Consider the following 15,968-nt stretch of genomic DNA (forward strand, 5'->3'; position numbering starts at 1 on the left):
AGCTATACTATTATTGTGGCCCCCCGTCTTATCCTTCCATCCATGACAACTACACGTCATGCGGATGAGCACAACTACAGATAAGAAGGAGTAAGGAAAGATGACTCCGCTTGGGAAGGGGACTCTATCCCGAGTACCTCGGCGGCTAACCTCATCCCATCAACCCCGGAAGCCCAATCCGACCAGGACATGGATCTTCTGCTATAAAAAGGCACTCCATGCTCGAGGTAAGGGATCCAACTTCTAAGATCAGTACTGCTACTTAACTTGAACCAGCATCCTCATAGCTCGGCCCAACCACCCACCACCTCTTACTGACTTAAGCGTCGGAGTACTTACCCGGGGATAACTCCTCAGGCCTCTGACTTCTTTCTTTGTCACAGGTCTTAAAGCGCGGCCTCATCCTTGTAGCTCAGCCTCGCCCTATCAACAAGGACTATCTGGTTGCTCTCCTCAGTCCATACTCCACCTCGAATTGAGTAACATCAGAAAGAATTGGAAGAGGATAGAGAGAGATGTATTCCCAGATGGATATCTATAACCTAACCCACTCAAATCCACCCAATTGTTTACTCAGTCCACTTCTGACCCGCTAACTAAATGGGTGGATTGAGTCAGAAATTTCCACTCCTGTGCTATGACATAGCAATTTCAGAACATCCCTTTGACAAAGGATAATCTAATTAATCTCGTATACTATTTCCCATGGTTTTCAAAATCAGACCGGACTAGATGATCGGATCAGAAAAGCTGGGAACTGGTCAGGTGACCGGTTCCGTTTTACCCTAGAACCGTTATTTTGCCAAAAAACATTGATTTAGTCAGCAAACCATCCAAACCATTCAACAGTTTTGACCATTTTTTATATTTTTTATTTTTTTGCCAGAACGGGCTGTCTATTCAGTTCAAACAGTCAAACCGTTCGACCCGGGAACCGGACCCTTAACCGATTCGTTGTCCGGTTCGATTTTAAAAACCTTGTTATTTCCATTTCAGCCCGTATATTTCATATTTGTATCTGGCTTTAACTCTTTAAGTATATGTTTGGCATCGATGGTGCAGTTCCAGATGTGTGGCTTGGAGCACCAAACGGTGTCTTTATTTTTGTTTGGAATTGTTGCTGCCAGGTAGGACGTTTCCTGGAGCAACAACAACTTTTTCTGTTTGGTACCATTGCTCCAAGAAACGTTTTCAGCACTGGTACCCATTATCTAGTGCCACATCACTGCCTAGTTGGCAGCAACGAGCTACAGCTCTAGGAAACACCAAATTTGGCGTTGCTCCAAGTCATGGCTTCCCGAGTTCCAAGGCGTGGCTTGAAGCACTATTTTTTATGAAAAAATGGTTCCAAACAAATACCCGTTTCCTGGAGCACCGTTTTTTCCAATGTGGCGCCGTTGCTCCAGAAAACGGCAACGATGCCAAACAGCCCCTAAATAAACAAGATCAAAGAGGGCCACTCTTAGCCACCTGAAAAAGAGTAAAGCATCTAGTGGAGAAGGTTAATTGGATTGAGATAGGGAGGCATCTGGATTCCACTTCTACTAGGGTAGTCTTAATTAGAGTGGGATTGGTAAAATTTAGAAAAGAGAAACAAAACCAGTTATCAAGTTGACTCTCACTAAGGAACAATTAATTCATTTTTCTGGTAAAATTTGGATTATAGGGAATCTCAATTGAAGATATGAATCCTCCTGACTGGATGTAAAACAATTCATCTATCTTCCCATTCAGATCCAGATAATCAACATGGATAACCTCTAGATCTATCATATTTCTATCCCTAGCTAGAAGAGGGTCTATAATAATATTGAATTAAACATATATGGAACCCATTTTGAGTTGCCACTTGAACCACCAATTGAAACCTCATAATGGTAAACATTGTCTGAGCCTAAAGATCTTCTGCATGAGGGATTGTCTCTCTGGAGCACCATTATCATGCAAGTAGGGTTGTCCATTCACCATGGACAAACTCCAATCGTCTCTTGCTGGTTATTCAATGTGTAAGGAGAAACAGAAGGTGCTGCCTTGCCACTTTCACTAGGCTATATATTAATGATCATCATAGGACCGATTCACCCAACTACAAAAAGCTCAAAAGCAGAAAAAGAAAAGGTTTTCGCTTTTCTTTGATTCGACCATTTAAAGGAATGGACTACCCATAAGCCCCTCTTCTTCGTACAAGAGCATTTTATTGTGTTTGCACTATAAGAGACCAGCTGATGACTGACAGGCCAGAGGCTTCAACTACATCTTTATGAAGAAAAAGAGTTCGATTTGATCTGGTATTTCTTTAACTCTGATAGCTAGGCATCGTTTCTTTTTATATTCTTTTGTTTCTTTTCTCTTTTCATTATGCAATGTCGTGTCCTGAGTGGAATCAAATAGTAGAAGAACATACAGCATTAAAGTGTTTTGAACTGACTTTTCATCTATGAAACTTATCACTGGAGAAGAGAGAGGTCTTAATTAATTTTATTTTTCTATTATCGTTGACGTATTGAAATGACTGCCATTGTTGTTATCAAACCAATAATGATTCATACAAGCAATATAAATTAATCTTCTGATTGATAATGCCACTAAAAGATTAATAGTTTTTCTTTTTTTTTTTGCATTTATTTTCTTCAAGTCATACTATTTTTGGAACTGGAATGACCGGAGCAGACACGGTCTGGATGTTAAACTAACCAATGTTAAGTAAACAGACAGATGACAGACCATCCAAACGAGACCGGATCTGCTCCTCAAACAGGGCGCCTCACAAGTCACACCTCACACGCACATCCTATCATGGATTGGGAATGTCTCCCGTACTTATTAGTTATTATTTATTCATGGGAGATGTTCCCAATGCACGGTGGATGTGCCCGTGAGGCGCCCATTTGTGAGGAGCAGAGATGTTTCCAATCCACAGTGGATGTGCCTATGAGGCACCCATTTGTGAGGAGCAGATCCCGACTCGTTCAGACTGCCAAATCATGTTTCAATTATGGCTCAACATATATATTTGAATGTTGAACCAATCCATCCCTTCAAAGACCCCAGGTAGGGGTGTCAGTTGCACTGGATTTGGCCCAATCCGATCCAGAATCCAGTTCAATGTGAGTCCATTATAAACGGACTAGGTTCAATCCAATCCAATGAATGTTTTGGACCAGCCCAATTCAATGTTTGGACCGTCCAATCTGTTCAAATTCATTTTGATTTAGATTGGTTTCAACCCAAATCTGGTCCATTGACATACATATTCTTATCTTATTATCAATGAATCAGATATTGGCTTAATCCAACCCAATCCAATATAAATTTGTTACGGATGGATCAGGTCCAATCCAATCTAATAAATATTTTGGACTGGATTGGTCCAATCCAATATGTCCTGTTGGTCCATCCAATCCGTCCAAATAGATTTTGGACTGGACGGAGTCCAATACAAAACCGGTCCATTGACACCCTTAACCCCAGGTAGTTGGGACAAACAGTTGATAATGGTCTTTTTTATTCAAATGAAAGTATTTATTTATTGATTAGGCCAAAAGACTTAAAAGATACCTTGAAGTTTTAGAAATTGAATTAAATATATCATGTGGTCTGACCCCATCCGACTCGAATTAAAGAACCATTAAACCAAAAAGCTTAAGTTGTTAGATGAGGTCTCTAAATAAGCTATTTTCATTTTCTAACACACCTCCTCATGTGAAAGAAGTATGGACAAACACAGGCCCATCTATACCTTGTATTGAAATTTAATTAATTTATAATGAGGGCAATAAGGATAAAGCACTAGACCACATGATCAAAACAGGTTCTGATACCATGCCAAAGAACCATTCAACCTGAAAACTTAAACTATCAGGTGAAGTTCCTAAATAAGTTTTCATTCTCCAACAAAACATACGCTTGGTCAGTAAAATGTTAAAAACTATTAACGTGACCCATTTATATTTTTAAAAACCCTATTTAGCCCTTTGAAGTACTTACAAGTTCAATATGTGCTCCTTCATTTTGCTCTGTTTTCTGCAACCCTCGTCAGCTTAAAAAGGGTGTGGGTGCTTGCAATTTCTTTAACAGTTGCAAAATGGAGTTACCAAATCCAATTTCAAATTCAAGGAAGAAAGAGACGTCAATTTGTGCTTGACGTTGGGAGTTTGGCAAATCCCATTAATCTGTCCGAGTAGAATCAAACTAACGTCTGACGTCTAGTACCAAATCTGTTTAATGTGTCTTGTTGGCTTTCAATAGTCAGATTAAAATAAGAACCAAAAAAACAGAGGGTCTAGGTGTTTGGCATTTTCAATAACATTCTTGTTAATTATGAGTTAATGGCCATTTTCAAAAAGACATTGGGAGTTTCAACCAAACTCCCAAATAAGACATCAAACGGTTCAAGACTCAAACTAATGTTGTCTGAGTAGAATCAAAATGACGTTAGTCTGTCTGAGTGCTTGGTGTTGCAAGAAAAATCATAGGCTCTCACAATCAACAAACGTGAGAGTCCAAACTGTCCATGTATTTTCTCTCTGATTCCTTTCGAACATTTGAAGTATAATGAAGGGTAAAGGAAGCTTTTCAATTGATTCTGTCAAATCTAACTGGCACAAATTATGTTTAAGTTCATTTTAAAAACTCAGGGTCATGGTTTTCAAAACCAGACCGGATCGGATGGTCGGATCGGAAAAACTGGGAACAGGTCACTTGACCGATTTCGTTTTTCTCTAAAACTGTTGATTTTGTTCAGCAAGCCACTGAACCGGTCGATTAACCATTCGAACAGGTAATCGGACTCTTAACCGGTTCAATCACCGGATCGGTTTTAAAAACCATGCTCAGGGTATGTAGTCAATTACTAAAAACTCAAGGGTATGTTTAAATCTTTTACCCTATTTATTAAGTTGCCTCCATGGTTTTTAAAACCGAACTGGTCAAGGGTTCGGTTGTCGAGTAGAATGGTCCAACCATTCGAACCAAACACTCGGCCCGTTCTGACAAGAAAATAAAAAATGGTCAAAACCGTTTGAACGGTTCGAACAGTTAACTGCCCAAGTGGTTTGTTGACCAAAATCAACAGTTTTGGGGGGAAATCCGGTTTTGGGGAAAACAGATCCGATCACCCGGTTTTTCCAGTCTGACCGTCCAGTCCAATCCGGTTTTGAAAACCATGGTTGCCTATACATACTTCATCACGAGACTCATAGATGACATTGAATTGGGTTCAATCAAATTGGACCCATTTTCAGTTTGTGGTTTGGTCTAGTTTTAGTTTCAAGGCCCATTGCTTGGTGTAATAATAAAATCTTAGACCAATAAGTGTGAGAATGTTGGTTCAAGTTTAAGGGTCTGCTTGGTTCGTGGTTGGAATCATAATTGGAATGGCCCATTTGGTTTAGACTAGAATCAGAACCAAATTCCATAAGATATGCACAAGTACTCCCTCCCTCCCTCCCAAGGAGGGTTGGTGTCAAGTAAAGAGAAATAGGGTTTAGGGGATTTTTAGTCGCTTCTTTATTTTTTATTGGCCAACTGGAATGAGATTTTCATTCTCAAGAAAGGAGGCCAAAATCGTCATTCCCTCAAATGGGAGAATGTCATTTTACTAGCAATGAGAACTGGAGTCCTATTCCACCCAACCAAATGACTGGAATCTAAATAAACAATTCAGCCAGTTGTAATGAGATTCTTATTCTCAAGGGAGAGGGCTAGAATGGTTATTTTCACAAATGGAAGAATGCCATTCCACTAGAAAAGAGAACCGAAATCCCATTCTGAATTCCATCCAACCAAATGGTTGGAATTAGAATGGTCATTGCGATTCGAATTCCAAACCTTTATTCTCACAAACCAAAGAGACCTTGTGAGTTGCCCTACTGTAAAGACCTTACTAGCAAGCTAGCTGGTACCTTCAATTAAGCCTTCTTTTTTTCTTGTCTTTTTTTCTTCCCTGAAAGCCCTCGGGCTGATTTCACTTCATCAAAATAATACTTATATCTTGTCATTAATAATTGGGTAGAGAAAGAAGGGAGACTCTCCCATGAAAATACCCATAATACCCATTATTTAGAGCAGCAAAATTTATTAAATTATGAGCAGCACTATTACAACAACGAGAGAAAACAAAACTAGGAGATGTTTCAACAATTTTTTGCACTCAGCAATAGTATGCCTTCTCCAAGGAGGATCAAGGGAATCCAATAACATCTAGAATTGGACAACCACTTGTACACTCCAACCTATAATTTCCAAGTCCAAATGTTTATGCTATTTAGCAATTAATGAGACAATTAGTAACAGAAAAAGAGAATAAGAAAAGAGGGCAGCCTATTTTTGATGAAACAGAATACTTTTCATAAAAAAGAAAAAGAGAAAAAAAATGTGGACTACTTAGGGGTGAGCATTATTCGATTAAAACCGAATTATCAAATTGAAAATTTCGGTTTTGGTTCTTTCCATTTTTAGGTTATTCGATTCGGTTAATTAGGTTTTTAGCAATTTTGGTTTTCAGATTTAGAAATTCAGTTAACTGAAAAAACCGAATTAACTAAAATTCATTATATAATATATAATATATAATGTACAATATTTAATATTTAATATATAATATATGATATATTTATATATTAATATATTATATATAACGTATTATAATGAAATTAAATTTCATAATATATATATATATGTTATAGGTTATATAATATATATAATATTATATATATATATATATATATATATATTAATTAATTAAATTTGGTTTTTAATCGAAATAACTAAAAACCAAACCAAAAATTTTGGTTCAGTTATTTCAGTTTTATTGTAATTCAGTTTCAATTTGGTTTTCATTTTTTTATTTTGGTTTTAAAAATTTGAATTATTCGGTTCGGTTTTTAACTGAATAAACCGAATACTCACCCCTAGACTACCTAGAGTTTTAATAGTAATGAACTACAGCTGCTACCATTTTCCAACATATTTATTTTGAGATTTTTGTTCTACAACTACAATTGCAAGTCAGTTAGATAATTGTAATAAGTAAAGTTTAGGGTTTAAAAAAAATCAAAAAGAAAAGGCTAGATATTGGTAATATTTTTAGGCGGTGTTTGGCAAGTCTTTCCATGTGCACAGAAAAACCCAAAAACGTTGAATTTCGGGAAGTTTCAAATGGAGCTTTTTGATCTTTCTGCATGATAGATAACCTCTAAATGTGTTTTTAAAAGCCTGATAAACCGAGCCTCTTTCCAAATGGCTTATGTCTGTAAAGACACCGCCCCAAAAGCTTAATACATCAAAAAGATTTATCAAACTGCACCTTAATAAATTAACAATTCTACAACTATGTTTAAAATAAAAGCAGTACTGTTGAACAAACCATTGTATATTGAACCAAAAATTGTTCTGCCACTAACTGAAAACAGTCTGAGGCTGTCTTCAGTTGGTGGAGAACAACTTTGATAGTGAAGACTGGACAAGGATGCCTGGTCCAGGTTCTCATTCTCCTCTTCAGTTGAAAGAATAATGGCTGTTGCAGCAGCAGTAACACCATAATAGCTTCCATATGGTGAAAGGGATGCCACAGCCTTCTTTTTTCTGTGCCGCTGCTTTCGATGGGAACTGGGGTCACATTGAAAGAAGCCTGACCACCTGGACCAGGCATCCTTATTGGTCAGTCCTTTGCTTTCAATAGCACAAAGCTTAATACCCAAATGGGCTAGACCAAGTTCGTTGCATCCATGCATCCTTTCTGCCACATTTTGGGCTAGCTTCGACATGGCCACAGATGGTGAGTGAGTGATTCATTATGGGATCCAACATTCATGTCAGCACGAACGTGGACCACTCTGCACTCACACCCACATGAATGAATATTTTGCCTTACTAAAAACAGCCTCCTGCTGCACACTAGTTCTATCTTCATGTTTCTTCCTTGTTTTCTTGGATTCTCTCATCCTCTGCATTATTGGCGTGAGAAGTAGTATTTTAAGAGTTTCACTTGCTTCAAACACCTGTTATGCAATTCAGATCTCCTGCCCACATACCCACATGACACTACAGCTGTACATTGGGAGCACCTCCCATGCATAGGTTGTTAAAGCTGGGTTTGTGCATAGGTTGGGTTGGGTTAGGTTGGATTTTTCTGGCCTCAGGTTGGGCCTAAATGGGTCGTTGGATTAGCTTGTTAAAGCTTTTAGGTTGGGCTTTGGGCTTGCACCCTAAACACACTGCAGATGGGCAGGTTTTACTTGAATCGAGCTTGAACTAACCTGAGTTTGCTTATAGGTTGGCTTGGATTTTTCCAGCCTCAGGCTGATCCTAAAGGCTGTGTTTGGAAGCGATGCAAATATGTAGAGTGTAAAATGGTTCATATAAATTGCAAAGTTGGGTTAGTTTTGCACTGACAAATTTGCCTTCTTACCAAATAGACCATCAACTGTAATGGATGCAAACATGAATTCCAATAAAGTATATATGCCTTTTTTTTATCAAAAGCCCGCTTAAATGCAAATTTACTTCTTTTTTGTTGATGTACTTTTGCATCTTGTTATCAATGTAAATATGCATTGACCTGTCATTTGTCAATGCATAAATGTAATGTTGCCAAACGCTAGCAAAACTGAACTAGAGTGCAAAATTTACCCTGAACCGGGATTTACACTCTATTTGCATCGTTTCCAAATGCAGCCAAATGGACCATTGGATTGGCTTGTTAAAGCTTTTAGATTGGGCTTTGGGCTCACACCCTAAACACAGGTGCAAATGGGCAGGTTTTACTTGAATACAGCTTGAACTAATCAGAGTTTGTGCATAAGTTGGGTTGGATTTTTCCGGCCATACACAGCTTTTGTGCTCCTCAGGTTGAGTTTGGGCTGAGGTTTCAAGCAAGCTGAGCTTGGCCTCTTATACATGAGTTCAAATCAGCCCCCCACAATGTCCCACAGCACATCCCTGCTGTGTAGTGGAAACATCTTCCGATGATAATATCAGAAATGATGATATCATCATCGGGAGATATTCCCAATAAACGGCAGGGATGTGCTGTGGGACGTTGTGGGGGGCTGATTTGATCTCCATATACATATACATGATATATATTACATAATCTAAACATATATTGCATAATGTGTATCTATATTATATAATCATAACCATAAGAACAAAAGATACAATAAAGGAAGAAAAAAAAAAGTAGACAACCTAATCCAACCCAACAACCCGATGCCCAACCCAAGTATGTTAGCATTTACCTCGGGCTGAACAACCTTGGGCTTCACGTCAGTTGGGCTGGACCTGTATATGAGCACACATATGTCCATATGGCATGTAAAATTGATTGATTTTAGTGTTGATTAACTGAGTGTGTTAATAAAGATGTGAATATTTATCACATTTTATTTTATTATCTCTAGCTAAAACAATCCAACTAGGGCAATTTGAATTTTTGTTGTGTTTGGGTTGGTCAGATCAGTTTGATGCCATTGTTGTGGCAAGTAGGATTAGCCCTTTACACTTAAGGTTGGCCAGCCAGATTGTCGATAAACACAACACATCCCACCCGAGTTGAAGCTCTACCCAACCAGCAAAATGTAGAAGGTAGTCAGGTAATAGCCCCCCACCCTTCAGACACGTGATATTGTAAAGTTTCAATAGATAGAATCTTAGAAGATGTTAAACTATCTTAAAAAAGTCTATCCACTCACAAAAAAGTGATAACTCCACTCTCTTAAAATTCACACACATGTAGATCCTAATCCCTAAAAAGTGGTCACTTCAAATGTTATGATAGTAACTGAATAAACAATTAATTTAACATAAAAATATTCAAAACATCAAATGGATAAAAATTAAAATATATGAAATCTATAAAAATTACTAAACAATTAATACAAATGGTGTGAGTTTCATTCTTTTAGATGAAATAGTTTATCAACTGCAAACTAGCTTTAACTTTATTTTGAAGTGTAACCTAATTTACCTTTTAAAAATAAATTTATCAAATAAATAGTAAATACCAATTAAAGTTGGTTATTGTTTACAAATAAGACCTCATTTAATCTCTTAAATCATATTAAAAACAACATAAATTAATAGTGATTTTCAAACAAAGTAGGTCAGAATAGATTGTCAATTACAAAGATGTAAGACACGTTAATTTTTTTAATTTAATTTTTTATAGTTAAATAGTAAATTTCAAATTAAATGATACTGTAGTTGCCCCTTACTTAGTATGGGGTCATTCTCAAGATAAAACATGATAAGTCTCTTAAATCAAATAAAAAGTCTAACCTAAGTGTCTAATATAAATAATTTAAAATTTTGAAATAATTCAGATAAATCGTCCTATACTTAGTACATGGGTCATTCCTAGTTATTTCTATAAAAGTAATGATATATTGAAAAAAACAAGTGATATAATTTAGTCTTTTCTTTTCTTTTAAAAATATAAAAAAGTAATCATTACCTATTTTGATTAAATTAATAAAGTTGCACACTATTAAAGAGAGAGAAAGAGAGACCTTTGGGTTTTCCAATGCCTTTTATTTTAATGCATGTTATTATTACATTTAAAAAAGACAATTGAGAGAGAGAGAGAGAGAAGTGGAGGGAGTAGTAATATAACATCATAAAGTAAAACATTAATAAGTCAAATAATATAAATAGATTGAGGTTAAACAATCAAATATAAAACAACAAAAATAAAAATATTAATTTAAAAATCCACTAAACCTCCACTTAAAACTAATATTATTATATATAAAAAAATTGGATAGTCCATGTTAGCATGTCTTTCCTTTGAGAGAAACTATTTATCTATTTTCTCCATTTTTTGCATTTTTACGATTTTCTTTTGTTTTAAAAATATAAAAAGTAATCATTACCTAATTTTATTAGATTAATAAAGTTGCATAAAGAGAGACCTTTGGGCTTTCCAATGCCTCTTATTTTAATGCATGTTATTATTACATTTAAAAAAGGCATTTAAGAGAGAGAGAGAGAGAGAGAGAGAGAGAGAGAGGGAGTAGTAATACAACATAATAAAGTAAAATATTAATAAGTCAAGTAATATAAATAGGTTGAGGTTAAACAATTAAACATAAAACAACAAAAATAAAAATATTAATTTAAAAATCCATTAAACCTCCACTTAAACTAATAAATATTAACAAAACTTAGTAAAAATTAAAATGCTAATAAAAATAAAACTTAATAAACACTAATAAAAATAATCAATTTAAATTAAAAAATATTAATTGATAGTTTTAATAATATTATGATTTAAATATGGGTTTGTTATATTGCAAATAGAACCCATGTTATAATGTTGTATTTTGTTTTGTTTATTCTTTTTTATTTTATTAGATAACTTTTTATTAATATATTTTTAATTAATTAACTAATAATATTGCTAAAATTAATAATTTTTTATGAATTGAGACCTTTATTGTGCATAGTGCCCATACTACACAAGTGAGTTATACAAAATAGAAGACCCATTAAAAATGATATAAAAACAAAAATTGAATAAAAATTTAAAATGTAGAACACGTTTTATCACTTACATGAAGACAAGCTAAACGGATCTACATAGAAACTCATAATGTGTGATACACAACAAATAATAATAATAATAATAATAATAATAATAATAATAATAATAATAATAATAATAATAATAATAATAATAATAACAATAATAACAATAATAATAATAATAGTAATAATAATAATAATAATAATAAATAATAATAATAATTTATATATAATTTGAAACCTAATAACTATAATTAATAAAAATTACTAAAGTTAATACAATATTAAAATTTGGCAAGTTTTTATCTATCTAAAGAATTAGTATTAATTTGTACTTCGCCCGGGATGACCATTTATAAGAATTAGTATAATTAATATTAATAGGATAATTAAAATTAATAATAATAAATAAAAATAATAAAATAACCATTTATTAGAAAATATAAAATAATAATTATATTTGTATTTACAAAAATCATCATAGGTATTTATCTAATTTCTCTTTTTTTGTATTTTTCTTATTTTATTTTGTTTTAAAAATATAAAATAAAAATTATTGTCATTAAAAAAATTATATATCATTAATATTTAAAGTTGCACATTATGAGATTATATTATAAAAGAGAGACAATTAAAAGAGAGTTAATGAGAAACAAAGATATCATTTATATTATTAAAGAGAGAAAGGGGGTTATGTAAGGATGTTTGGGTATTTTAGGCCCCCCTTAAGGACTTAAGAACTCAAGATACAAAACCCTCAAAATGCTAATATTAATAAAGTAATAATATATTATTAAATTAATAATAAGATAATAATAAAATATTACTAAATAATAATAGTAAACAAATATAATAATAATGTATAAATAAAATATTAATACAATATATTTTCGGGTAGGAAAACTAATTTGAGTTATAATAATATTACTACTAACTAAGTAATAAGTAAATAATAAAATAAAAATATTAATATTAATGATTAAAAATAAAATATTAATATAAAATGTTCATTATAAATACTAAGATATTAATTATCAAAGACTAATAAAATAATAAAATATTAATAAAATTGTTAGTTGATTCCAATTCCAACTCCAAATGAATCAAACAATAGCAATTACAATTCAATAATTATGTATATATATATATATAAAGTTTATAAAGTTTATAATTGATAAATTTATATTTTAATTATATACATTTATTATACATGCATGCTTTAAAAATAATTGATTTTTTAAAACTTTTTTAATTTTTGTCATTTTAAACACAATAAGACAATTGCAGATTAAATGTGAAGATGATCTAAAACCCAACATAATAATTAAATACAAAATGTGGATCTAAATTTCATAATCGAATGCAGATGTGGATGCAGTTGGTTCAAATCTGAATCCAAACCATTTATAGTCTTACTGTCTACATTGTGTGGGGTTAGTGTAGATCTGAGCTAGACCTAGCTCAAAAGAAAATAGTTGCTTGAGCCTGAAAACTTGTTGGTTTAGCCAGTTTTAGGCTAATTTATGAATGATCATCCCTAAGTAGGAGTCTTAAGACATTTATAATTAGGTCTTTATTAGTTTTAATAATTTAATTAAATTTATATTTTTTAAATAGAATGCAAGTGGTTTATCATTTTATTTTATGAACTACTATTTTTTATTATTTTTTTAAATTTTAATAGTTGCTAGATAAAAATTTGCTAAAATTTAATTTTACTTATTAGGTTTCGAATTATAGTTTTATAGCAATTAACTAATTAATAGGATTTGAATGTTAATAGGGATGGCAATGTTCCCCATCTCATTGGGTACTCAGCTTCCCCGATCTGATGGGGTAGAGGATGGATATTGCCTTGGTAGGAATGGGGATTGATAATGATACCCAACCGAGAAAAGGGACGAGGATTTGTTTCGTAATCTTAAACCTTGAGCTTGGACTTAGATTAATTTAATTAAGACTCAAGAAGTTAATCTATAGATTAATTTAATTATAACATTTAATGATTAATAAAGTAAAATAATTAAAATAAACACTAACAAATAAAATGAAAAAATAATTATTTATTGAGTAAATAGAAATAATTTATTATTTTTATTAAAAATTATTAGTATATTTAATATAAATTATTAAATTATTTTTATAACAAATTACTAAAATAAAGATTACTAAAACTATAAATATAATTATCAGTTTTCATTGTTTCACTTTTCCTTAATAAATCCCATGCATTTGGATAGGTCCGCTCTAGTTAAGAATATATTAGGGGGCAACAACTAATGTTAGAACACTAGTGGGAGAGACTTTAGATTTTATAGTTACAATGGGTCTTCACTAAGGTTCAATACTTAGCTTTTATCGAATTGCACAAATCATAGATGAATTGACTAAGAATAATTAGGAAGGAGTTCCAAGGTGCATGTTGCTTGTGAAAGGTATTGTCTTAATTGATGATTATTGAAGGATTAAAAGAAAAATTAAACTTATGTACAAATTCCTTATAAACAAGAAGTTTTAAAATAAGTAACACTAAAAAAAAAGTATATAACAAGCAAATTTAATATTAATAGGAGTGTAAATTAAGATACATTTAGAATTAGAGAACAAAGATAATTTAATATAACCATTTTAGGTACCTTCAATAATTCATAACAATGTAGTGATTTAAGAGGATGTCACCTATGGGCAAAATGGAGGGGTGCATTTGTACTTTTATATGATGGGTGAATATCACTTACACTAAAAGGAAAACTACATTAAAAGTGTGAATGAAGTTTATATTCTAGGATTTTTTTGAGTAAAATACCCCAACTCTTTTAACTTGGTCTCCTTATATTTATGAGGGCAAAAAATATAATTTAAACAACTTTTATTAAATTCATTATATTCCTCATCATTAAGTTCAAATATTCAAGGTATTAAGCATCATTTTCTTTCATTAAATCTTATATTTAAGGCACATTAAACAAATGAGCTTTGTGGACTTTTTTTTTACTAAAACATCCCTATTTATGAATTTAATCATTCTTTAACTATGCAGGCAAAAAATGTAATTTAAGGTACTATTACTTTCCACTGAACTAAATTTCCTCTCATTAAGGTACTAACTCCCATTCCCTCTAGATATTTATTTGAAGTATTTAGGCTTCTCATCAAAAAATTCTACAAAGTAAATCTATATCTAATATTTTTTAATAATGTAAAACCTATGTCCAAAATCAACATGAAAAATAGTTAAACTACCCTTTTGTCTGACTAGCAAGTAAATAGTTAAACCATTGGCATCAAATGGGTTAACCAATGTTCTCATAGTTAAATAATAAAAAATAAAAAATAAATATAGAAATATAGAAATGAATATTACAAAATTATAAAACATTTATGAAAAAAATTAGGCACATCTCTAATATTACCTATCTATCATATCAAACAACATTAGTTATGCTATAAAAGTATTTTTATTCCATGGAAATGAAATACAAGATTTAAAACTAACCCCAAAAAAAAACTATTTCCCTATTCAAGTGGTGGGTCAATGATTCCACCTTTTAGGTCAAATGGATCAATCCATGACATCATAAATAAATAATAAAAAATTAAAAAAGATAGAGACACAAAAATTCTTAAAAACATAGAATTTTTGTAAAAAACATTTGGGTGCATCTTTAATATTATGTATTCATTATATTAAACAATAAGTGTGATAGATAAGAGTTACTTTTATTAATGAAATAAATAGAATTAAAAACTACACTAACTTAAAAAGAAAATTGTTTTTGCATCTAATTAACGGTCAATGGTCGATAGCATGGTTTTTTAAAACGACCCGGAGACCGAATCGGTCAGGGGTCCGATTACCGGGTCAAACGGTCTGCTGATTCTGACAAAAAAAATTAAAAAATAAAAAAACGGCCCAAACCGTTCAAACGGTTAACCGCCCGGGTCAGTGGTTTGTTGACCAAAATCAACGATTTTGGGGAAAACCGAAACCGATCACCTGATCGGTTCCCGATTTTTCTGGTTCGACCGTCTGATCCGATCCGGTTTTGAAAACTATGGTCCAAAGAAAGACAAATTAGGTGGGCTTAACTTGAGCTCGAATCGAGCTAGCTAATTTTAGGCATGCTAGCTTCAATTTTCAGTCATTGACTTGGGCCTAGGCCAAACTTCAAAAGTTTGGAGTTTTTTTATTTTTGGGCCCAAGCCCATCCCTTAAGTAGTTAATACATACAATCATAAAAGCATATATAGCACATATTTGCATACATGCATGTATATACAATTATACACATATTTTATAACAAAATTTGTCATAGGGCTAATTGATAAACCCAAGTGCATCAAATTTCAATGTAGGTTGGAGGTTGGACTCAAGTTAAATAGATTAGATTTTACTTTGGTTTAAAGCCTTGGGCTTGATGTACAGGGTTGGGCCTGGGTTAAGC

Source organism: Nelumbo nucifera, chromosome 7 (genome assembly GCF_055504915.1).
Source record: "Nelumbo nucifera cultivar China Antique chromosome 7, China Antique-T2T, whole genome shotgun sequence".
Taxonomy (NCBI): Eukaryota; Viridiplantae; Streptophyta; class Magnoliopsida; order Proteales; family Nelumbonaceae; genus Nelumbo; species Nelumbo nucifera.